The 24,891-nt window shown below is 41.0% G+C and overlaps 1 long non-coding RNA gene across 1 annotated transcript; it reads right to left on the bottom strand.

Moving 5' to 3' along the window:
• Positions 1 to 8,969: 8,969 nt before the first annotated feature.
• On the bottom strand, positions 8,970 to 17,416 carry LOC139832792 (uncharacterized). Its single transcript, XR_011747247.1, has 3 exons — positions 16,984 to 17,416; positions 10,343 to 10,405; positions 8,970 to 9,171 (listed from the first exon to the last, which is right to left on the bottom strand). It is a non-coding gene; the product is annotated as an uncharacterized lncRNA (long non-coding RNA).
• Between the last annotated feature and the right edge of the window lie 7,475 nt (positions 17,417 to 24,891).

Genomic DNA, 24,891 nt, shown 5'->3' with positions numbered 1-24,891 from the left:
ACATGCAGCATACTTTTCATGATCCACAAACATATAATTTTTATCAAGTTCAAGAATAGTGGAATTAAAACTTTCAAACTTTCTTTTATTAATAATATAACAAGGTAGTTGATCAATCTCAAGAGATATGGGACTCATAGATAAAGTCAAGTTCTCTCCAATCCCATTTTCATTAGTAGTACAATTAATATTATCAAGTAACATAGGACCATCATCTAAAGATTTATCATAAACATTTGCTAAGCAAAATTCTTTAGTACCATGCATTTCAACATGAGGCACAAACAAAGCATTATCATAAGATTTATCAAAGTAGCATGGATTATCATAGATAACAGTAGCATAATTATTCTCACAAGTTTTACTTATAGGTAATATTTCAAGAGAATCCACAGGAACATAACATTCAACCTCTTTCGGTAAGCATGGAGGACAATCAAATAGTGCAAGAGATAAAGAGTTACTCTCATTAGAAGGTTGGCATGGGTAGCTAATCCATTCTTCCTCCTTTTGTTCATTACTCTCCTCTTCTTTTTCATCCAATGAGCCTTCAGGTTCATCAATTTCCTCCTCTTTTTCATCCAATGAGCTTTCAGGTTCATCAGTTTCTTCTTCCACAGGTTCCTGCAAATTGTGAGTGCATTCTTGTGCATTAATGAGTCTCTCTTTATAATCAATGATATAAGGATTATCACTGTAACTTTCATTGAAAAAATTAAGGATAGAAGAGACATAATCTTTAAGGTCCTTACAAACAACACAAGTTTCATAATTTTTAGCCATGAAGGATTCTATCTCGGAAGCTCCCATAAATACGACAAATTGTTCTACCTCTTCGAACCCATAATGAATATAGCAATTCCGATTATAGTTCTTAATTAAAAATTCCTCACTAAAGCCACATTGAAATTTAAGATGTTTAGTGTCCTGTTGAGAGCAACAGTTTATATCATGGCGTTTAAGCAAGATTTTAGCCATTGTATTCAATTTTTCTATCACAGCACTCATTACTTTACCAGTTCTTGATTCTCTATAGTTATTATAACATTCTATAAGCTCCAAGTAGGTTGTAGGTTCTCCCATAACAGCAGTTTTTAATTTTTAGGTTTTTCAAATTTTTATGGATTTTTGGGTATATGGGAAAAATAAAACAAGACAAAAAGAAACTTGACAAAATAATACTAGACAGAAATAAACTAAGCACAAATAAACTAGACAAAAGTAAACTAAACAAAGCAAAACAAAATAAAATAAAAACAGAGAGAGAGGTAGAGTGTACTCCCCAGGTGAACTTATGAGTAGAGCTATGCCTCCCCGGCAACGGCGCCAGAAAACAGTCTTGATGACCCACAAGTATAGGGGATCGCAGCAGTCTTCGAGGGAAGTAAAACCCAAATTTATTGATTCGTCACAAGGGGAGGTAAAGAATACTTATAAGCCTTAACAACTGAGTTGTCAATTCAGCTGCACCTGGAAAAGCACTAGTAACAGGGGTGATGTGAAAGTAGCAGTAATATGAGAGCAATAGTAACAGTAACACAGCAGAAGTAACACAGAGGCAATGGCACCGGAAAATAGTTGATACTACTTCCAATGACATGTAGAACAAGTATATGATGATGAGAGATGGACCGGGGTTCCCAGCGATCTACACTAGTGGTAACTCTCCAATAACAAGTAACAAGTGTTGGGTGAACAAATTACAGTTGGGCAATTGATAGGAATCAAAGCATTAAGACAGAACATCCAGATTATTAATTATGTAGGCATGTTTTCCATATATAGTCGTACGTGCTCGCAATGAGAAACTTGCACAGCATCTTTTGTCCTACCAGCCGGTGGCAGCCGGGCCTCAAGGGAATCTACTGGATATTAAGGTACTCCTTTTAATAGAGCACCGGAGCAAAGCATTAACACTTGGTGAAAACATGTGATCCTCACATCACCGCCATCCCCTCCGGTTGTCCCGATTCTTGTCACTTCGGGGCCTTTGGTTCCGGACAGTGACATGTGCATACAACTTGTAGATACAATCTAAGCAATAATTATAAAGCTCAAATCTAAGATCATGCCACTCGGGCCCTAGTGACAAGCATTAAGCATAACAAGATTGCAGCAACAATAACTTCACAAACTTTATAGATAGACTAATCATAATGTATCATCCATCGGATCCCAACAAACACAACACCGATTACATCAGATGAATCTCAATCATGTAAGGCAGCTCATGAGATCATTGTATTGAAGTACATGGAGGAGAGTATACCAACTAGCTACTGCTAGAACCCGTAGTCCATGGGGGAACTACTCACGGAGCATGATGGAGGCGGTGGCGTCGATGGAGATGGCTTCCGGGGGCACTTCCCCGTCCCGGCAGGGTGCCGGAACAGAGACTTCTGTCCCCCGAATTGGAGTTTCGCGATGGCGGCGGCGCCCCTGGAGTCTTTCTGGAGTTTCGTCAATTGGTACTGCGTTTTTAGGTCGAAAGGGGTTATATAGGCGAAGAGGCGGCGTAGGAGGGTCGACAGGGTGGCCTCCCCATAGGGGGGCGCGGCCTGGGTCTGGCCCGCGCGGCCCACCCTCCTGGTGGCCCCCTGGCTCTCCTCCGACTCTTCTTCGGTGTTCTGGATGCTTCCGGGAAAAATAGGATGTTTGGCGTTGATTTCGTCCAATTCCGAGAATATTGCCCGAACAGCCTTTCTGGAACCAAAAACAGCAGAAAACAGGAACTGGCACTGTGGCATCTTGTTAATAGGTTAGTTCCGGAAAACGCATGAAATCATCTTAAAGTGCAAGCAAAACATGTAAGTATTGTCATAAAACAAGCATGGAACATCAGAAATTATGGATACGTTGGAGATGTATCAATCAACTTAATTGAATGCTTACTATATATATGACATAAGAAGACTATGTGCATTGGTTTTTCATTTTATGTTTTTTTAATTTTATGCCCATTTGAATCTTGGTCAAATCCTAGGTTTGACCATGATTTAAACAAGTTGAAAACATGAATATGAAAAATTATGCATATATCCTTCTTAGTCACTCCAAAATGAAGCTCTTGGGAGGGTTTTTGAAATTTCCATGTTTGAAACCAAGAACCACATATCTTCATGCTTGACTTCATAAGACAGAGTTTATGGTTAGGAGGTAGATACATGATTTCTCTGGTTTGAATATATCTAGACCTTGTTTATCAACTTAATTGAATGCTTACTATGTGACATAAGATGACTATGTGCATTGGTTTTTCATTTTATTGTTTTTTTTTTGAATTTTTATGCCCATTTGAATCTTGGTCGAATCCTAGGTTTGACCAAGATTTGAACAAGTTTAAAACATGAATATGAAAACGTAAGCATGTATGCTTCTTAAGTCACTCCAAAATGAAGCTCTTGGGAGGGTTTTTGAAATTTCCATGTTTAAAACTAAAAACCACTTCTCTTCATGCTTGACTTCATAATTAAGTCAGGGTTTAGGGATATATAGGGGGTAGATACATGATTTTTCCGGTTTGAATATGTCTAGACCTTGTTTATCAACTTAATTGAATGCTTACTATATGACATAAGAAGACTATATATGTGCCTTGATTTTTCATTTTTTGTTGTTTCTAAATTTTTATGCCCATTTGAATCTGGATCAAATCCTAGGTTTGACCATGATTTAAACAAGTTTAAAACATGAATATGAAAAATTAAGCATATATCCTTCTTAGTCACTCCAAAATGTAAATCTTGGTAGGGTTTTTGAAATTTCCATGTTTGAAACCAAAAACCACTTCTCTTCATGCATGCTTGACTTCAGAAGACAGAGTTTAGGGTTAGGGGGTAGATACATGATTTTCCTGGTTTGAATATGTCTAGACCTTGTTTATCAACTTAATTGAATACTTACTATATAACATAAGAAGACCTTGTTTTTTTTGTATTTTTATACCCATTTGAATCTTAGTCAAATCCTTGGTTCCACCAAGATTTGAAAAAGTTAAAAACATGAATATGAAAAAGTAAGCATGTATGCTTCTTAGTCACTTCAAAATGAAGCTCTTGGGAGGGTTTTTGAAATTTCCATGTTTGAAACCAAAAATCACTTCTCTTCATGCTTGATTTATAAGACAGAGTTTAGGGTTAGGGGGTAGATACATGATTTTTCTGGTTTGAATATGTCTAGACCTTGTTTATCAACTTAATTGAATGCTTACTATATGACATAAGAAGACTATGTGCCTTGGTTTTTCATTTATTTTGATTTATTTTGAATTTTTATGCCCATTTGAATCTTGGTCAAATCCTAGGCTTGACCAAGATTTAAACAAGATTAAAACATGAAAATGAAAAATTAAGCCTTGAACCTTCTTATTCACTCCAAAACGAAGATTTTGGGAGGGTTTTTGAAATATCCAGGTTTGAAACCCAAAACCACTTCTCTTCGTGCATAGTTTAGGGTTAGGGGTAGATACATGAATTTTTGGTTTATAGTAAGCATTCAAGTTGATAAACAAGGTCTAGACATATTCAAACCAGAAAAATCATGTATCTACCCCCTAACGCTAAACTCTGTCATATGAAGTCAAGCATATAAGAGGAATGGTTTTGGGTTTCAAACATGGAAAATTCAAAAACCCTACCAAAAGCTTCATTTTTGGAGTGAATAGGAAGGATCCAGGCTTACTTTTTCATTTTCATGTTACTAACTTGTTTAATTATTGGTCAAACCTAGGATTTGACCAAGATTCAAATGGACATAAAAATTCAATAAAGAATTCAAAAAATGAAAAACCAAAGCACATAAGCTTCTTAAGTTATAGTAAGCATTCATGTTGATCAACGGAGTCTAGACATATTTAAACAATAAAAATCATGTATACACCCCAAACCCTAAACTCTGTCTAATAAAGTCAAGCACGAAGAGAAGTGGTTTTCGGTTTAATTTTTATTTCTTTTTTTTGAATTTTTATGCCCATTTGAATCTTGGTCAAATCCTAGCAGGTTTGACCAATATTTAAACAAGTTTAAAACATGAAAATGAAAAGTAAGTATGGATCCTTCTTATTCACTCCAAAATGAAGCTTTTGGGAGGGTTTTTTAAATTTCCATGTTCGAAACCCAAAATGACATCTCTTCGTGCTTGACTTCATAAGACAAAGTTTAGGGGTAGGGGTAGATACATGATTTTTCTGGTTTGAATATGTCTAGACCTTGTTTATCAACTTGAATGCTTACTATATGACATCAGAAGACACTATGTGTTTGTTTTTTTGAATTTGTTATGCCCATTTGAATCTTGGTCAAATCCTAGGTTTGACCAAGATTTAAACCAGTTTAAAACATGAAAATGAAAAGTAAGCCTAGATTCTTCTTAGTCACTCCAAAATGAAGCTTTTGGGAGGTTTTTTAAATTTCCATGTTTGAAACCCAAAATCACTTCTCTTAATGCTTGACTTCATAAGACAGAGTTTAGGGTTAGGGGCCAAGTATATACATGATTTTTCTTGTTTTAATATGTCTAGACTTTGTTTATCAACTTGAATGCTTACTATATGACATCAAAAGACTATGTGTTTGGTTTTGATTTTTTTAAATTTGTTATGTCCATTTGAATCTTGGTCAAATCCTAGGTTTGACCAAGATTTAAACCAGTTTAAAACATGAAAATGAAAAGGTAAGCCCGGATTCTTCTTAGTCACTCCAAAATGAGCTTTTGGGAGTTTTTTTAATTTCCATGTTTGAAACCCATAACCACTTTTCTTCATGCTTGACTTCATAAGACAGAGTTTAGGGTTAGGGGGTATATACATGATTTTTCTGGTTTGAATATGTCTATACTTCGTTGATCAACTTTAATGCTTACTATATGACATAAGAAGCTTATGTGCTTTGGTTTTTGATTTTTTGATTTCTTTTTTGAATTTTTATGCCCATTTGAATCCTGGTTAATTCTTTTGTTTGACCAAGATTTAAACAAGTTTAAAACATGAAAATGAAAAAGTAAGCCTGGCTCCTTCTTAGTCATGAAAATGAGTTAACTTGGCTTTCCAACCCTTGAATCCATAGGAAACTTTGTACTAATGCAGTATAATAATCACCCGAGTTTTTACACCAACAGGTCTGTCACTTACGTGTGGTGCCCATGCGTGAGGTCCCACACTTCAGTGAGCACAAGTCACCTGCGGTAGGCAGGCAAAATCCCAGCCATCTTCTTTGTCAAGAGAAGACGCATCAGCATGCGTATCGGAAAGTCTCTCGGTCCTTCAGGATCCTTCGGTTGTCCCTCTCACACAAAAAAAATCTCTCTCATTCTCGGCCTCGCTCGACTCGCTCGCTCGCACCTCCTGCGCACTAACAAACCCTGCACTACTGTCAACATCACCAGAAAAAGAATATACACCATAAATAAGAGGGGCCCCATGACTGCTGTCCCTTCTTCTCCTTCCGTGTGATTCCTCTTCCTCCGAGTTTCACTCGACGGGCAAACACACATGTGCTGCATAGTAATAATAAAAAAGTAAAAGAATCGACTACAAATCTATTATTAAATAGGTTAAACTAGGGTTTTGCCCAGTACTGCAGATCTAGTTGAAAAAAAATATCCAACTACGGGTTCGATTTTGGCCTACAAATAAAAAACTAAATAAGTTGAACTAGAATTCCTCTAAAAAATCGTCTTGGTTTGCATTGTTTGATACTTTTCATAGCTAGAGTGCATCACAATTTTTTGATTTAATGCATTGCTTTGCCAATTTTGATTTTTTATGACCACCTTCTCTTTGAATTTCCATGTTCGAAACCAAAAACCACATATCTTCATGCTTGACTTCATGAGACAGAGTTTATGGTTAGGGGGTAGATACATGATTTCTCTGGTTTGAATATATCTAGACCTTGTTTATCAACTTAATTGAATGCTTACTATGTGACATAAGATGACTATGTGCATTGGTTTTTCATTTTATTGTTTTTTTTTGAATTTTTATGCCCATTTGAATCTTGGTCAAATCCTAGGTTTGACCATGATTTAAACAAGTTTAAAACATGAATATGAAAAATTAAGCATCTATCCTTCTTAGTCACTCCAAAATGTAGCTCTTGGGAGGGTTTTTGAAATTTCCATGCTTGAAACCAAAAACCACTTCTCTTCATGCATGCTTGACTTCATAAGACAGAATTTAGGGTTAGGGGGTAGATACATGATTTTCCTGGTTTGAATATGTCTAGACCTTGTTTATCAACTTAATTGAATGCTTACTATATAACATAAGAAGACCTTGTTTTTTTTGAATTTTTATATACCCATTTGAATCTTTGTCAAATCCTTGGTTCCACCAAGATTTGAATAAGTTAAAAACATGAATATGAAAAAGTAAGCATGTATGCTTCTTAGTCACTTCAAAATGAAGCTCTTGGGAGGGTTTTTGAATTTCCATGTTCGAAACCAAAAACCACATATCTTCATGCTTGACTTCATGAAACAGAGTTTAGGGTTAGGGGGTAGATACATGAATTTTCTTGTTTGAATATGTCTAGACCTTGTTTATCATCTTAATTGAATGCTTACTATATGACATAAGAAGACCTTGGTTTTTCAATTTTTCATTTTTTTAAATTTATAGGCCCATTTGAATCTTGGTCAAATCCTATGTTTGACCAAGATTTGAACAAGTTTAAAACATGAATATGAAAAAGCAAGCATGTATGCTTCTTAAGTCACTCCAAAATGAAGCTCTTGGGTGGGTTTTTGAAATTTCCATGTTTGAAACTAAAAACCACTTCTCTTCATGCTTGACTTCATAAGTCAGGGTTTAGGGATATATATAGGGGGTAGATACATGATTTTTCTGGTTTGAATATGTCTAGACCTTGTTTATCAACTTAATTGAATGCTTACTATATGACATAAGAAGACTATGTGCCTTGATTTTTCATTTTTTTTAAATTATGCCCATTTGAATCTTGGTCAAATCCTAGGTTTGACCATGATTTAAACAATTTTAAAACATGAATATGAAAATTAAGCATGTATCCTTCTTAATCACTCCAAAATGAAGCTCTTTGGGAGGGTTTTTGAAATTTCCATGTTTGAAACCAAAAACCACATATCTTCATGCGCTTGACTTCATGAGACAGAGTTTAGGGTTAGGGGGTAGATACATGATTTCTCTGGTTTGAATATGTCTAGACCTTGTTTATCAACTTAATTGAATGCTTACTATATGACATAAGAAGACTATGTGCCTTGATTTTTCATTTTTTTTAAATTTTGCCCATTTGAATCTTGGTCAAATCCTAGGTTTGACCATGATTTAAACAAGTTTAAAACATGAATATGAAATATTAAGCATGTATCCTTCGTAGTCACTCCAAATTGAAGCTCTTGAGAGGGTTTTTGAAATTTCCATGTTTGAAACCAAAAAACCGTGTACTTCTCTTAATGCTTGACTTCATAAGACAGAGTTTGGGGATAGGGGTAGCTTGATACATGAATTTTCTGGTTTGAATATCTCTAGACATTGTTTATCAACTTAATTGAATGCTTACTAGATGACATAAGATGACTATGTGCATTGGTTTTTCATTTTTTTTGAATTTTTATGCCCATTTGAATCTTGGTCAAATCCCAGGATAATTTGACCATGATTTAATCAAGTTGAAAACATGAATATGAAAAATTAAGCATCTATCCTTCTTAGTCACTCCAATATGTAGCTCTTGGGAGGGTTTTTGAAATTTCCATGCTTGAAACCAAAAACCACTTCTCTTCATGCATGCTTGACTTCATAAGACAGAATTTAGGGTTAGGGGGTAGATACATGATTTTCCTGCTAGTTTGAATATGTCTAGACCTTGTTTATCAATTTAAATGAATGCTTACTGTGAGAACCGGAACTTAACATTCCGACCCCCCTGTGTTACTCGTCAATCCCAAGATCAAGTTGACGACACAGCGAAATGAATATCATTGCAGAACGTGCAAAGAGTAATAATTATTACAAAGTTTGAGCCACATAGTGAAATGTCTTGTGACATTTATTACAACCAGAAAGCACAGCGGATAATAAAAATGCGAAGTAACTCCATCTCAGCCACAGGCAGTCGATGTAGTCCACGAGGCCTCACTCCTCAGCGTCGTCATAGTCGCCATAGTCTTCACCATCTTCATAGTACTCTGAATATCAACAAAAGTTTTGCCATGAGTACATTTCGTACTCAACATGCCCCCTCGATGCAAGACCTAATATATCTACATGAGGCTTCAAAGGAAGGCTGTAGGTTCTTTTGCATAAAAGCCAATTTTATTTGCAATATATTTGATAAAAGTAGTTTTAGACGAAAACATGTTTTATAATGAGTGTAATATTTCTCATCAATGTGGTTGTCCTCGACAACTCACGTATCTCATAGGATTCAGATTCTAAGGGAAGGAGAAGGAAAGGAAAGAGAGGGGAAGAGGGAAATAGCAAAACAGGTTCCTATATGTCAAGAAGGATTCATGTGTCGTCCATGACCGTGGACACGGCTATTCGAATAGTTTTAACTCTGCAGAGGTTGTACACTTTGCCCACACGACACAACCCCGTCTTGTTGCCACCAGTGGCCTCTGGTTTAGTACACACCATTTGGTGTACCGGCAGAGGGATTGTGACAAGGTCTTTTAGCTAGATCCCCCAAAGATGTGACATGCCCACCGGGTCTGGCGCACGGTACTGAGAGTACGTCCTCAAACCGGTCCCCCCATCTGTGCCGAAGGTTCTCCCGTAGGCAGCCACCTCATCTGCGGTACGGCGACATCAACACCTAAGGCTGACTAACTTACTTAACCAGGCCAGTGCCCATATAGCATGTGGTTGTACGGTTGTCACAATCTTCAAATCCAAGACTTATTAGGACCCTTATGCGGCACGAACGACGGATTGCTCCCTCCAACTTGTGAAGGGCAGCCAATCGCTCCTTCAACATTTGATTCAGCTGTCGCCCGCGCCATGTTTAGATGGTAAGTTTCACCCAGAGTAGAAGAGAGAGTAGAGGAAGCAACAACGGGTAATCAGCCTAGCTCAATGAGCTCAACAACTTTCAAAAGGGTATGTTTGACCCGAAGGTCGATCAATTCCTCCAAAGAGGCAATAGTCCTAATGATTATTTAGCACGCTAAGCATCTCTACTCTATCAGGATAATTATATAATCTCTACTCAGGGTATCAAGTAAAAGGCGACAAGCAGATCAAGGTTGGTGTGTCAATCGACACGCTAGCTACTGGAATAAAATAGCATATATATTTGTAAAATATAAAATATCATGCAATTTGTAAAACTGGGATAAATATGATGAGAGGGCATGCCTTCGTTGTCAAACTCCTGCTCTCCACTTCCTTGGTTGTGATTGTACCACTCTCCGTTCCCTCCTAATCGTCGTATCGAAGCAATATCAATACAAATGAATACAAGCAATACAACGAATAAGATGCGAATAAAAAGTGAATAAGATCGAAAAGAAAAGATCCAAATAAGAGGTATGCGCCGGTCGTTCGGCTTACATAGAGTATACGAAAAAGACTGGAATGGCACGCATGGGATTTGGGTTATCTAAGGCATAAGATATGGCGGCCGTTCGATATCGGATAACAAAATAATTTAGAAAACATATTGAGAGGACATGTATAGATGGCACAGAATTAAAATGTAATATGCAACCAGACTATACATGCTACTAGTCATACACAAGCATAGGTAAATAATCCAGGATTATAGCAATATGCACATGCAATGGTAAGTAACATAGTAAGTTAAGACTAGCCTGGCAATAATGCAACATCCAATCAGATCATGCTAACAAAGAGAATACACGTTAAATTCTGGCAAGGTGGCCAGCATGCAATAAAATAGATCCTATGAACTACTCAGTTCTATAACATGATGATGAGCAGCAGCACTATGTCATGGGCCCATCTTCCTCGACAACACCAGGGCCCAAGATAGGCCCAGCTGGACCAAGACAGGAGGCAGCCCATCGTCCTCGCCGAGCACCCAAGCCCAACCCGCGGTTCGTCTCAGACGACTGGGTCCGCTGACGATAAAGAAAACGGATGGACGAGAGGATGGTATCGAAGAACAGAGAAGTGTGTTGGCTTCCTTCCCTGAGTTGTTGTCTGTCTCTTCCCATCTGGCTCCGATTCCTCTCTCTCCTTCATGCTGATCTAGATCCACAAACTCCTGTATCAAACTATCTCTGTTGAGTGAATCAAACGAGAGTGAAGTCGTGACATTCTGGTATCAGAGCGCTCGATCTGGCACCTCGTACGCGTTCCGTTAAGCAAATCATGGCGGAATTGGAACTCAAGGACCAAATCGCTGCCCTGGTCGCCTCGGTGCGCGAGCAGAACACCAAGCTCGATGGGATCTCGGGCGAGATGTCGTCCGTGAAGACCACAGTGACATCCTTGGAGGAGATCAAGCCGGCCCTGGTCGATTTGGCGTTGTGGAAGCCCAAAATCGATCAGGTCATGGGTGCGCTGCAAGCTGAGCTCGGAGATCTGCGCCTCGCCTTCGACCACTTCGCCACCACGACGACGTCGGCTGCCCCAAGCTCAACACCATCGGCCCCTCCAAGCGCGCCTCCTCTGCTGCCCGCCCCCGAGCGGCGTCCGGAGTTGCGGGGGGATGTGGGACGTGCTCCATCTGGTGACGGCGGGCGTCACGGGCCAGTTGGCCACCGCGTCGAATTCACGAACCGGGGCTCAGTGATGGGGCCTCTCCCTCACTCGACCCCGGCCAAGGGTACGTACGGTTTCCCCCATCCCGAGTCATCACAGCCTTTCCCTAGGGAAAATTGGAGCAAAACTCCACGGATGGATTGTCCTGGTTTCGATGGTGAAGGTCCTTTAGAGTGGAAATTAAAGTGTGAGTCATACTTTCGTGTGTGTCGAGTTGATAGGGAGATTTGGGTGGACACTGCAGTAGTCTACTTCACAGGTGAGGCCGCGTTGTGGCTCCAATGGACTAATACGCACCTCACTGTTGCTTCATGGGAAAAGTTTGTTGTTAAGGTCTGTGAGAAATTTGGGAGGCGTGAGTTCGAGCAACTGCTTCGCCAGTTCTCTCGCCTCCGTCAGACCGGAACAGTGGCTGAATATGCAGCCCAGTTCACAGTGGCGATGAATGGTCTTTTAGCTCATCACCAGTCGTGGGATCCGCTCTATTTTGTTACTAAATTTGTAGATGGTTTACGATCGGATATTCGAGTTGTAGTCATGGTTCAACAACCTAGAGATCTCGATTCTGCTGTGGCTCTCGCTGCCTTGCAGGAAGAGGCGATGGAACTGACGCGGGAACCTATGCGCTCGGCGTATGGTGGCCACAACTCCTTCTCCAGGACGCCGCCGCGATCGGCGCTGCCCTTGCCACCTCCCCCAACTGGGCGCCCTCCGGGAATGACACCGGGCTCGCGCACTGAAGATCGCCGAGGTGCTGCGAGCGCGCAGGCACCGTCCACTGACGACAAGGTGCAGGCGTTGCGTGCCTACCGGCGCGCACGAGGCGAATGCTACACATGCGGCGAGCGGTATTCTCGTGGCCATGTGTGTGCCCCGACAGTGCAGCTTCACGTGGTGGAGGAGCTTTGGGGACTGTTTGGTTGCGAGATGGACTCGAATTCCTCGCATGAAGATAAGGGCATTCAAGCTGACCTCTGTGTGGTGTCAGCGGCAGCACAACAAGGTGTGGAACCACCACTCACTATCAGAATTAAGGGTGTGGTGAATTCTCAGGAGGTCTTGATGCTGATAGACTCGGGTAGCTCCCACAGCTTTATTAGTGAAGCTACGGCAGCAAAATGGGCAACAGTGCGTCGTTGTCGACCAATGCATGTCAAGGTGGCTGATGGAGGAATATTGCAATGTGACCTAGAGGTACCAGACTGTGTATGGAAGGCTCAAGGAGCAGAGTTTGCAACCACTCTCCGGTTGTTTCCACTAGGCTGCTATGACATTATCTTGGGTATGGACTGGCTGGAAGGTATTGGGTTGATGAATGTACATTGGGGATTGAAGCGGTTGTCGTTCCAGCATCGTGGTCGACAAGTGCTGTTACAGGGCATTACAGCCAACACCAGTGTATGTCAGGAGATATCCATCAGTCAGTTAGAGGTACTGGATCATAAGCATGCCATTTGCCATCTAGTTCAGTTAAGGGAGGTGAAAGAAGTGGACCAACCAGAACAGTGCCCACCTGCTATTCAGGCTCTCTTGTCAGAATTCAAAGACTTGTTTGCAGAACCTCAGGGTTTACCTCCTCAACGAGACTTTGACCATAAAATCACATTGCTGCCCGGCTCTCGTCCGGTGAATTTACGACCCTATCGATACAATCCGGAGCAGAAGAATGAGATTGAGAAGCAGATTGCAGAGATGTTAAAGCAATGACTCATCCAATTCAGTTCCAGTCCGTTTGCCTCTCCCGTCCTCTTGGTGCAGAAAAAGGATGGTACGTGGCGATTCTGCATCGACTACCGCTATCTTAATGCCATGACCTTGAAGAATCGTTACCCACTTCCGATTATAGATGAGCTTCTTGATGAACTGTCCGGTGCTGCTTGGTTTACAAGTCTGGATTTACGGTCAGGATACCATCAAATCCGTATGGCTGTGGGTGAAGAGTTTAAAACAGCTTTCCAGACTCACCAGGGACACTATGAGTTTCGCGTGATGCCGTATGGACTGACGGGAGCCCCAGCCACATTTCAGAATGCCATGAACACTATTTTCCAGCATCTGTTGCGTCGTTGTGTTCTGGTCTTTATAGATGATATCTTGATCTACAGTAACACACTGGAAGAGCACCAGAAGCACCTGGAGGAGGTATTCCAGTTGTTGGCCAAGCATCAGTTAAAGGTGAAGCAATCGAAGTGTGCGTTTGCCCAACAGAAGCTCAAGTATCTAGGTCACATCATCTCTGTCGATGGAGTTGCCACAGATCCCAAGAGCATTGAAGCGGTGCGTAACTGGCCAACTCCAGCAAATGCCCAAGATGTCCGCAAGTTTCTGGGGTTAGCCGGATACTATCGAAAATTTGTGCAGAATTTTGGGCTCATCAGTCGTGTCCTCAATGACCTGTTGAAGAAGAATGAGATCTTTGTTTGGACTCAAGCGCATCAGATGGCGTTTGAATCCTTGAAGCATGCCTTATTGACAACACCTGTCCTGGCGCTTCCTAACTTCGAGAAGACATTCGTGGTGGAGACTGATGCTAGTGACAGAGGTCTCGGAGCTGTTCTTATGCAAGAACAACACCCCATTGCATATTTGAGTCGTGCCTTAGGCCCCCGTTTACGAGGACTGTCCACCTATGAGAAGGAAAGCCTAGCTATTTTACTGGCAGTGGATCGCTGGAGACCCTATCTGCGACAATCCCCTTTTGTGATTCGCACTGACCAGCGAGCCTTGTCCCATCTTGATGAGCAACGGCTGACAACGCCTTGGCAACAAAAGGCTCTCACCAAACTGCTTGGACTGCAATACAGTATTGAGTATAAGAAGGGGTGTAATAATCAAGTGGCTGATGCTCTGTCTCGCCATCCTTCTCTTTCAATGGGAGAGTTGTTAGCTGTGACAGTTGGCACACCAGATTGGCTTCAAGAGATCACTGAAGGGTACTTGGTAGATCCACTCACTCAACAGCTAATCTCCAAAATGAAAGAACCTGCTCACAACATCAAACACTTGGTGTGGGATGATGGCTTGCTGCGATACAAGCGGAAAATCTGGGTAGGTGGTAATCAGATTATGCAACAGAAAATTCTCCAAACATTGCATTCTGGTGCTATTGGAGGGCACTCCGGTATTCATGCTACCTTGCAGCGTGTACGACAGTTGTTCGCCTGGCCTCGGATGAAGCTTACTGTACAACAATTCATTGAAGGGTGTGCTGTCTGTACTCAAGCAAAGCCGGAGCATGTCAAATATCCAGGTTTGTTGAAACCCTTAGATGTACCAGACGCTGCGTGGCAAGTGGTGACCCTAGATTTCGTGGAAGGGTTACCCAAGTCTGATGGTTACAATTCTGTGCTAGTAGTGGTAGATAAATTGACTAAGTATGCCCACTTTTTGCCATTATCCCACCCATATACTGCAGCCCAAGTGGCTCAGACATACTTTGACAATATCTTCAAACTGCACAGTATGCCTGTTGCCTTGGTGTCAGATCGGGACAAGGTGTTCACCAGCAAGTTTTGGCAACAATTGTTCCGTTTGACAAAGACGGAATTGCGCATGAGTACTGCGTATCACCCACAGACAGATGGGCAAACAGAACGGGTGAATCAGTGTATGGAGACATATCTTCGATGCTTCATCAGCTCGAGTCCAACCAAATGGATCAAATGGCTGCCCTTAGCCGAATTCTGGTACAACACGGCTTACCATTCAGCTATTCGCACTTCTCCATTCCAGGCGCTGTATGGGCATGCTCCTCGTTACCTAGGCATCACACCAGATTCTGTTCCAGTTCACGATCTCCAAGAATGGTTGCAAGAACGTCAACTGATGACAGCAGTCCTGAAGCAGCATCTTCATCGTGCAAATAATCGCATGAAGCACTTCGCCGATGGTAAGCGTACTGACCGTGCTTTTCAGGTTGGAGATTGGGTGTATCTTCGCCTACAGCCTTATATTCAAACTTCATTGGCAATGCGAGCCAATTCCAAGCTGGCATTTCGCTACTTCGGGCCTTTCCAAGTGGACCAGAAGATTGGGGATCGTTCCTATCGTCTTCAACTGCCCCCGAAGTCAAGGCTGCATCCCGTCTTCCATGTGTCCCTGCTGCGAAAAGGGGCACCACCAGGGCCAGTGCATCAAGAACTACCAGCGATCGACGACGCTTCGCCTCATCTCCAGGTGCCGGAACAAGTTCTTCAGACTCGCCAAGTGCAGCGTCGCCGCAAGACTCTGGAGCAGGTCTTGATCAAGTGGACTACTCTGCCAGCATCGCTGGCGACCTGGGAGAATGTCGAGGAGCTGAAGACGAGGTTCCCTCGAGCACCGGCTTGGGGGCAAGCCGCTGGCAAAGGAGGGGGAAATGTCATGGGCCCATCTTCCTCGACAACACCAGGGCCCAAGATAGGCCCAGCTGGACCAAGACAGGAGGCAACCCATCGTCCTCGCCGAGCACCCAAGCCCAACCCGCGGTTCGTCTCAGACGACTGGGTCCGCTGACGATAAAGAAAACGGATGGACGAGAGGATGGTATCGAAGAACAGAGAAGTGTGTTGGCTTCCTTCCCTGAGTTGTTGTCTGTCTCTTCCCATCTGGCTCCGATTCCTCTCTCTCCTTCATGCTGATCTAGATCCACAAACTCCTGTATCAAACTATCTCTGTTGAGTGAATCAAACGAGAGTGAAGTCGTGACACACTACTTAAGGCTTGCCTCGTGGCTGACATGCTCTACAGACAATCAAAGCAATTAACACGGTAGAAACCAATACAAGTAGGAAACTAAGTAAGTTCAGTAATTGCATCTATCGGTAAGCACATGTACTCAGTCGAAACGCTAAGATTAAATTAGCCAGCAATCATACAAAGACAACTAGAAGCAGTACACTAGGCACAAGCAATTACACTACATGTTCATGGTGATGCTCTGAATCCAACTGAACATCATGGATACGTAAAAGCAGCGAGCTAGCAGTAAGGTATATGCTTCTAGTGACGCGACGAGTTCAACACAAACATAAAAGAAATAGTTTGATAAACATCTAGCTATTTCACAAACTAACATCACTGCTACCTTGCAATGGTTAATTGAACCGTTTTGTATGTTGGGCTCAACTGAAACCGCGGTGGGGAAGGTCATCTATCTCGCTGATGCCATCGGTGGCATTCGGTTCACCGGTAGAGCGACGAACTACCGAACTAAGGCTGAGGATCATGTCTAGGAGGTAGCTCTATGGATGGGGATCGCGTTCCGAGCAAAAGAAACGACTGGTTCTCACCGAGTTCGTCGCAGTTTGAGGTAGACGTCGGCGGCCGGAGTCGATTCCGTTGCCAGAGGTGTCGTGGATGATCAACGATTTCCCTTCTCCTTCCGTGGGTTGGCTTCCTTGCTCCTGGTGACCTCCCTGGCGCAGCAGCTCCCCCTCTCGCGGCCTGGGTCGTCGGGAACGACAGCGGCGTTCGGCGGCGTTCTCGCAAGTTTGGCTTACTATGTGAGCCTATGGCTCCAGCGATTGTGTGGGATGAAAGAGGAGAGTGGGGGCGTCGGTCTGAGGCTCTGTAGGAGGAGAAAGGGCGCTCTAATGGATGCGATTAAAGGAGAGGTTAAAGGCTGGGGTAAATGCGGCAGTTTCTGGTGGAAGCGTTTTCGCTGATGTTTTCCTTCATGCTTGACTGCGAGAAGATGAGGAGACATCGTCTCTTCGTGTGCTGAATTGCTGGGCGCCTCGTTTGGTGGAACTCGTGGGACTGTGTCCTGTGCGTGCGTGGTACGCGCTGCTAACTGATGTCTCGCTGGAACGAAAAGAAAAGGATCGGTACGTGCAGGCCACATAGTACATGTCAAGGGAAGCAAAAGAAACACAACGTGCTGGTGCAGTTGCAGCCTCGTAAAAAGAAATAAAGAATTATCAGCAGAGTTACTCGATGAATGTCCAAGCACAAAAATAGAAAGAAAGGAATGAGATTAGAGAGTCGAGTGCGACGTGCAAGGAAAGGTAGAGAATAGACAAATAAAATGTTCTAAACAAGGCAGTGTATGTGCATGTACGTGCATCCAAAACAAAAGAAGAGATCAGCAATTTGAAAATAGATTCAAATAAAAATACAAGAAGTAATCTGAGAAATTATTCTCCTTCTTTACATGTAAAATTAATTCTAAAATATTTAGAATTAATTTTAACAACTCCAAATGAAAAATTTATTTTTATTCGACCGCGTTGCAACATCCTTTGTAGAAGAAAAAAAATCATGTCCTAAAAAAATTAGGATGTTACAATTCTACCCCCTTAAAAGGAATCTCGACCCCGAGATTCGGCCTAAGAGAAAAGATTTGGAAACTCCTCCCGGAGGGCATCCTCCCGCTCCCATGTCGCTTCTTCTTCACTATGGTTGCTCCATTGAACTTTACAGACTTTGATCACATTTCTTCTAGTTGTCCTCAACTGTTCATCGAGAATTTTAACGGGGTACTCTTCGTAAGTCAAATCCTCTTGTACTTCTATGTCATCCAAAGATGTTTTCCGAGCCTCTTCCTCCGGCTTATTAAAACATTTCTTCAGCTGAGACATGTGAAACACATTATGCACTTTCGATAGCTTCTCGGGTAGTGCTAACTCATAAGCTTCCTCGCCACGTCGGGCGGTGATCGTAAACGGTCCAATGTATCGAGGTGCCAACTTTCCCTTGAGTCCAAAACGTCGCATCCCGCGAAGTGGGGATACCTTCAAGTACACCTCATCACCTTTCTCAAAAGATAACTCATGTCGACGTCTATCAGCATAGACCTTTTGTCTAGACTGGGCAGCCCGTAGCCTTTCCTGGATCATCTTCACTTGCTTGTCCGCCTCCTCTAGAGTATTGGGTCCAAACACTTGGTTCTCTCCCCACTTCATGCCAATTGAGTGGGGTACGACACTTCCGTCCATATAAGGCTTCAAATGGAGACATCTGCAAGCTTGCTTGAAAGCTATTGTTGTAAGAGAATTCTGCATATGGCAAACTCTTGTCCCAAGTGCGCTGGCAAGTTAAAGCACATGCCCGAAGCATGTCTTCAAAGATTTGGTTCACTCGCTCGGTTTGTCCATCAGTCTGCGGATGGTAAGCGGTACTAAAATTTAACTGTGTGCCTAGAACTTCATGTATCTTCTTCCAAAACCTCGAGGTGAACTGAGTACCTCGATCAGATACAATCTTTTTAGGAACTCCATGTAGGCAAACAATTCTAGCCATGTATAATTCGGCCAATTTCTCACCCTTAAAAGTAGTCTTCACTGGAATAAAATGAGCCGACTTGGTCAATCTATCCACGATGACCCAAATAGAATCATATCCGGAAGATATCCTTGGAAGGCCTGTAATGAAGTCCATCCTAATTTCCTCCCATTTCCACTCAGGGATCTTGAGTGGTTGAAGCAATCCAGCAGGTTTCTGATGCTCAGCCTTGACCCTTCGGCATACATCACACCTAGATACATACTCTGCAATCTCTCGCTGGAACGAAAAGAAAAGGATCGGTACGTGCAGGCCACATAGTACATGTCAAGGGAAGCAAAAGAAACACAACGTGCTGGTGCAGTTGCAGCCTCGTAAAAAGAAATAAAGAATTATCAGCAGAGTTACTCGATGAATGTCCAAGCACAAAAATAGAAAGAAAGGAATGAGATTAGAGAGTCGAGTGCGACGTGCAAGGAAAGGTAGAGAATAGACAAATAAAATGTTCTAAACAAGGCAGTGTATGTGCATGTACGTGCATCCAAAACAAAAGAAGAGATCAGCAATTTGAAAATAGATTCAAATAAAAATACAAGAAGTAATCTGAGAAATTATTCTCCTTCTTTACATGTAAAATTAATTCTAAAATATTTAGAATTAATTTTAACAACTCCAAATGAAAAATTCATTTTTATTTGACCGCGTTGCAACATCCTTTGTAGAAGAAAAAAATCATGTCCGTAAAAAAATTAGGATGTTACACTTACTATATGACATGAGCAGACCTTGGTTTTAATTTTTTATACCCATTTGAATCTTCGTCAAATCCTAGGTTTGTTGACCAAGATTTGAACAAGTTTAAAACTAAAAACCACTTCTCTTTATGCTTGACTTCATAATTAAGTCAGGGTTTAGGGATATATAGGGGGTAGATACATGATTTTTCCGGTTTGAATATGTCTAGACCTTATTTATCAACTTAATTGAATGCTTACTACATGACATAAGAAGACTATGTGCCTTGATTTTTGATTTTTTGTTTTTTCTGAATTTTTATGCCCATTTGAATCTTGGTCAAATCCTAGGTTTGACCATGATTTAAACAAGTTTAAAACATGAATATGAAAGATCTTGGTATGGTTTTTGAAATTTCCATGTTTGAAACCAAAAACCACTTCTCTTCATGCATGCTTGACTTCATAAGACAGAGTTTAGGGTTAGGGGGTAGATACATGATTTTCCTGGTTTGAATATGTCTAGACCTTGTTTATCAACTTAATTGAATGCTTACTATATAACATAAGAAGACCTTGTTTTTTTTTTGAATTTTTATACCCATTTAAATCTTGGTCAAATCCTTGGTTCCACCAAGATTTGAAAAAGATAAAAACATGAATATGAAAAAGTAAGCATGTATGCTTCTTAGTCACTTCAAAATGAAGCTCTTGGGAGGGTTTTTGAAATTTCCATGTTTGAAACCAAAAATCACTTCTCTTCATGCTTGACTTCATAAGATAGAGTTTAGGGTTAGGGGGTAGATACATGATTTTTCTGGTTTGAATATGTCTACACCTTGTTTATCAACTTAATTGAATGCTTACTATATGACATAAGAAGACTATGTGCCTTGGTTTTTCATTTATTTTGATTTATTTTGAATTTTTATGCCCATTTGAATCTTGGTCAAATCCTAGGCTTGACCAAGATTTAAACAAGATTAAAACATGAAAATGAAAAATTAAGCCTTGATCCTTCTTATTCACTCCAAAATGAAGATTTTGGGAGGGTTTTTGAAATATCCAGGTTTGAAACCCAAAACCACTTCTCTTCGTGCATAGTTTAGGGTTAGAGGTTGATACATGAATTTTTGGTTTATAGTAAGCATTCAAGTTGATAAACAAGGTCTAGACATATTCAAACCAGAAAAATCATGTATCTACCCCCTAACGCTAAACTCTGTCATATGAAGTCAAGCATATAAGAGGAATGGTTTTGGGTTTCAAACATGGAAAATTCAAAAACCCTACCAAAAGCTTCATTTTTGGAGTGAATAAGAAGGATCCAGGCTTACATTTTCATTTTCATGTTACTAACTTGTTTAATTATTGGTCAAACCTAGGATTTGACCAAGATTCAAATGGGCATAAAAATTCAATAAAGAATTCAAAAAATGAAAAACCAAAGCACATAAGCTTCTTAAGTTATAGTAAGCATTCATGTTGATCAACGGAGTCTAGACATATTTAAACAATAAAAATCATGTATATACCCCAAACCCTAAACTCTATCTAATGAAGTCAAGCACGAAGAGAAGTGGTTTTTGGTTTAATTTTTTATTTCTTTTTTTTGAATTTTTAGGCCCATTTGAATCTTGGTCAAATCCTAGCAGGTTTGACCAATATTTAAACAAGTTTAAAACATGAAAATGAAAAGTAAGTATGGATCCTTCTTATTCACTCCAAAATGAAGCTTTTGGGAGGGTTTTTTAAATTTCCATGTTCGAAACCCAAAATGACATCTCTTCGTGCTTGACTTCATAAGACAAAGTTTAGGGGTAGGGGTAGATACATGAATTTTCTGGTTTGAATATGTCTAGACCTTGTTTATCAACTTGAATGCTTACTATATGACATCAGAAGACACTATGTGTTTGGTTTTTTTTTTTGAATTTGTTATGCCCATTTGAATCTTGGTCAAATCCTAGGTTTGACCAAGATTTAAACCAGTTTAAAACATGAAAATGAAAAGTAAGCCTGGATTCTTCTTAGTCACTCCAAAATGAAACTTTTGGGAGGTTTTTAAAATTTCCATGTTTGAAACCCAAAACCACTTCTCTTAATGCTTGACTACTCACGAGATATCATATGGAACATGATCAGAGGTGATATGATGATGAATAACAATCTGAACATAAACCTTGGTTCAATGGTTTCACTCAATAGCATCAATAACAAGTAGAAATCAATACCGGGAGAGTTTCCCCAATCAAACAATCAAGATCCAACCCAAATTGTTACAGCGGTGACGAGGTGCAGCGGTGGAGACGGCGGTGATGATGATGGAGATGATGGTGATGATGATGGAGATGATGTCCAGCTCGATGACGGTGACGATGGCGTCGATTTCCCCCTCCGGGAGGGAATTTCCGCGGCAGATTTCAGCCTGCCAGAGAGCTCTTTTCTCTCTGGTGTTTTCCGCCCCGTAGAGGCGGCTGTGACTCTTCGCGACTATCCTCCGGAGCTTAGGTTTTCGGGACGAAGAAGTACGCGAAGGAGAGGAGGCCAGAGGGGGCTGTGGGCCCCCTCCCCACATGGCAAAAGAGTGATGCAAAATGGACGTATCAACTCCCCCCAAGCTTAGACTTCGCTTGTCCCCAAGCGAAACTGAACTCGGTAAACAGGACCACATGTTTATGGAGTGAAGAGTCGATAAATAAAATACGGACAAGAAGCATCATATTAATTCACACAAGACATTCTAGTGAACAACTTCCTCATATAATTCAACTTAAAACAAGTAGAAGGTAATCACAAATAAAGGTGCATAAGAAATCATGATTGGTGATGGCAAACTTCGTTCTTGGTCAGAGAAAAATTAACATATTATGTTAAAGCTTATATGGCACAACTTGAATACTCAATCATAATAGTCTCCTCATAATCATTGATAACTTTCAAAGCTATATTCATTCAGATAAAACTTGTACTAAACAAGGAAGAGTAAAAGGCATGATGAAATAGATCACAATATAAATGGTTTGATCACAACAACTCAAATACTTGCTTAAGATGGAGGGAAATAGGTTTACTGACTCAACATAAAGTAAAAGATAGGCCCTTCGCAGAGGGAAGCAGGGATTAAATCATGTGCTAGAGCTTTTTCAGTTTTGAAATCATATAAAGAGCATAAAAGTAATATTTTGAGAGGTGTTTGTTGTTGTCAACGAATGGTAGCGGGTTCTCTAACCCCCTTGCCAAACAAACTCTCGAAGAGCAGCTCCCATAAAGTTTTATTTTTGGTTGACACTCCTTCCAACCTTTGCTTTCACAAACCATGGCTAACCGAATCCTCGGGTGCCTTCCAATCATTCTCATACCATGAAGGAGTGTCTTTTTATTTTAGTTTTATTTAGATGACACTCCTCCCCACCTTTGCTTTCTCAAGCCATGGCTAACCGAATCCTCGGGTGCCTTCCAACAATCACATACCATGGAGGAGTGTCTATTTGTAAAATTATGAAAATTAATTAATTTGGGGCTGGGAACCCCATTGCCAGCTCTTTTTGCAAAATTATTGGATAAGTGGATGAAGCCACTAGTCCATTGGTGAAAGTTGCCCAACAAGATTGAAAGATAAAACACCACATACTTCCTCATGAGCTATAAAACATTGACACAAATAAGGGATGATAAATTTTGAATTGTTTAAAGGTAGCGCACGAAGTATTTACTTGGAATGGCAGGAAATACCATGTAGTAGGTAGGTATGGTGGACACAAATGGCATAAGTTTGGGTTAAAGTTTGGATGCACGAGAAGCATTCCCTCTCAGTACAGGTTTTTGGCTAGCAAGGTTAATTAGCAAGCATAAGAGTTGAGGGAAACAAACAAATATACATGTTATAGAAACAATCATGCATCTTCCTTGTAAGCACAAACAATTTTAACTTCAGAATAATAAGCTTAAGAGCTAACAAGAAAGAAAGACAATGAAACAACTACATGTATTTCTCTTTTCTACTTAAACCTCAAAGTGTTGTTGCTATTGACCAATGCTAAGTTTGCCAAAACCAAATAGATTTACTCAATGCTCCCAAAGTGACACCAATACTAATAACAAGATCAATCATATAATAGAGATTGCAAACTAAAATAAGATGTGCAATATGTAAATGATAAGACTTCTCATTAATATTCCATAACGATAACTCACACCAAGGGATACATAGACTACCAACTAAAGAGAGATACATTTGACTATTGTAAATTAGATTGCGGAAGGGGTTATAAGTGCCTGGAGAAGATGTCTTTGGAGCTAGGTAGTGATGTGGAACCCTTCCTCCGGTGCGAATTCTTGCGTTCTTCTTGGTATTGAAAGGGTTTTCCACCACCTCGATGCTTGCGATGGCAGCACGCGGGTATGCACGCGAGTCTTCCTCCACTTCTTCTCCATCTTCTTCCTTGACGCTCTCGTCCACCTCTTTCCACTCGGGATCTTGACTATCTTCATCCGAAAGCCCCTTGCCCTTGTTGTTGGAGACCATGGTGCTTCTAGATCAAAGACAGATCCTGGCAGAAATAGCTCGAAACAAAACACATCGAGAAAACGATATACGAACCTCCAGGGGTCCGGGGGATTATATAGAATAAATTTTTGTGACAAAAGGAAAGTACCAGGTCGAACCAGAGTCGGAGAGGGGCAACGAGGGAGCCACCTCATAGGGCGGCGCGGCCAGGCTGGGGCCCGCGCCGGCCTATGAGGGCACGCCCTCGTGCGTCTCCTCCACTCCGTTTCGATCTCGTAATTTTACATATTTTCCAAAAACAACAAAAACATTGTTCGGAAAGTAAAACGCGAAATTTTTATTACCAGTACTGTTACCTATTCAAAGTCGAATTCTGCCGGACTGTCAATTTGGCCTTTGATGAAAGCTTCCGGAGTTTCCACTCGAATAACATCAACATCTTCATTATAAGAATCACCTGAGATATAATGCTTGAGTCTTTGTCCATTCACCACTTGTGTGGCATCGCCTTGGAGAGAATTAATTTTAATTGCTCCTGAACGATACACCTCCTCAACGACATATGGTCCTTCCCATTTGAGAGTAATTTCCCTGCAAAGAATCTGAGACGAGACCGATACAATAGGACTTTATCCCCAACATTAAATTCTCTTTTGATTATTCTTCTATCATGCCATTTCTTAACTTTCTCTTTAAAGAGTTTAGCATTTTCATAAGCTTCACTTCTCCAT

Source organism: Lolium perenne, chromosome 6 (genome assembly GCF_019359855.2).
Source record: "Lolium perenne isolate Kyuss_39 chromosome 6, Kyuss_2.0, whole genome shotgun sequence".
Lineage (NCBI taxonomy): Eukaryota > Viridiplantae > Streptophyta > Magnoliopsida > Poales > Poaceae > Lolium > Lolium perenne.
This window is presented reverse-complemented; position numbering and strand designations above follow the sequence as displayed.